The sequence below is a fragment of the Pygoscelis adeliae genome, unplaced genomic scaffold (genome assembly GCF_000699105.1).
Source record: "Pygoscelis adeliae isolate BGI_AS28 unplaced genomic scaffold, ASM69910v1 Scaffold242, whole genome shotgun sequence".
Classification (NCBI taxonomy): Eukaryota; Metazoa; Chordata; class Aves; order Sphenisciformes; family Spheniscidae; genus Pygoscelis; species Pygoscelis adeliae.
In genome coordinates, this window is record NW_008824369.1 from 3,396,420 (window position 1) to 3,398,325 (window position 1,906).

Sequence of the window (1,906 nt, forward strand, 5' to 3'; positions counted from 1 at the left end):
GAGCATCCTCCCGGCGGCAGCCTCCTGCTCCCCGCCCCTTGGGTACCATCCTGCGCCCACCGAGGGGTAAGCAGGGCAACTGCTTACCCCATCACCGTTTCCGCAAGGGGGACGGTGCCTCGCTGGGGGCATCCGCGTGGCGGGCAACGGCCGAGCCAGGAGGCCGGGCACCTGAAGAGGAAGCCTGAGGGAACGCGGCCAGTGGCCTGCCAATCCCTGGGGAGTCTCGCTCCGGTGGGACAATGCCACCAAAAGAACAGCTTCCCCTTGCCGCCGCAGCTCACTGACCCCGGGCAGCTGTGCCGAGCCGAGCACCAGCCCTGGGAAGGGGGTTATGGACAGCACCGGGGGGCCAGGAGAGCACTTGTGCCAGTGCTGCAGCACACAGAGCCCATATTGTCGCTCGCCCCGTGGTGCCGGCCGGGACCCCAACATCTGGCCACGGCGCGTGTCCCCAGCCAGCACCAAGGCTGCAGGCGCGGGAGAGCAGCTGGTCGGGGGGAAAGTGCCTTTGCTCCCCTTTTGGCTCCCGGAGAAAGGGGCTCTTTCTTCATTCAGGGTTTTGCCGATCAGGCTTTTCAGCTGCCTCTCGAGCCGCGGTTGCTGTGCCATCGGGTTGGAGACAAAGCGTGCCTGAAAAAAATTGAGACTGGAGGGCTGGGCTCTGCAGCAATAGCGGGAAGTGGGGAGTGTGGGATTCAGTTCCTGTGTTTGTACGGTCTAACTGCTTTTTTTTTCTTTTATTATGGGAGGCTTCTTTGGCAGCACAGGTCTCTCCCCAGACACGGGCGGTGCCGTGCAAAACCAAACCCGTGTCCACAGCCTCCCCGATCATTTCTAGCTGGGGCCATGGTTCAAGGGCTGACCAGGGGAATGTATAGCCTAAAATCAGGAGAAGGCAAATGCTGGGGCTTGCCTGGGGAAGCAGCTCCCTGCTTCGTCCTGCCTGGTATTATGGTATTGTTTATCCAGTGCCAGAGATGAATGGAGCACGTGACAGCAGGAAAAATGCAAGTTGGACAAGATCCCTGCCCAAAAATGCAACAGCCCCTGATTATGGCATTACGTTGCAGGCCAGGCCCAAACCCAAATCCACCTCCCTGTAGCAGCGCAAATGCTGGGAGAGAAAACCCAAAGAGCTCCCTGCCTGCAGGGAGGGAGGATAAGGGGTAAAAGAGGTCCCTGGGTTTGGCATCCGTAAAATAACAGGTTGGTGGCACATCCAGGACCAGATTTCAACCCAGTTTTCTCTCCCAGCCGCCACTTCTCCCACCGCCTGGCTGGAAAAACAGTGTCTCATTTAACAAGGCATCATTATCATGGTTAGCAATCACTGGGGGGGCTTGCTTGGCACCTATACAGTATTTATTTTCAGGCACCCCTGCACCGTGGGGCTGCCCATCAGCAGTGGCTCCAAAGCACGGTGCCGCACCCGGGATGAGGTTAGCCAGGTCTGGGAGCGTCTCCAGGTCTCCCCGAGCAGAGATGGGAACAGACCCCCCAGCACCCTGTTCCCAGATTTACCCACCAGACTGGAGCTTGGTGGAAGTGAGAGGAGTGCTGTGGTTTTTTGGGGTTTTGGTGTTTTTTTTCTAAATTATGCCTGGCCTCAGAAGAGACTGATGGGAAGCTGCCTGGAGTTTGGTCAGGCTGGTCAGCTTTCTGGTAACCTCATGGACACGGCTGTGAGAAAACCTCGGTGCAGGGCTCTGGGAAATGACAGCCCAGGACGAGCGGGAGGGGGAACGCGCCCGTTGCTGCCGATGCAGCAGCGAGCGATGCTCCCGGCACGCTGGGGGCCGCAGGGACCGGCGTACCCCCATCCTGCACCCTGCCCACCATCGTCCGGGCCTCGAGGGGAGGGAAGGAGGAGCAGGCAGCCTGCCTGCACCCTGCCACGCGCTCC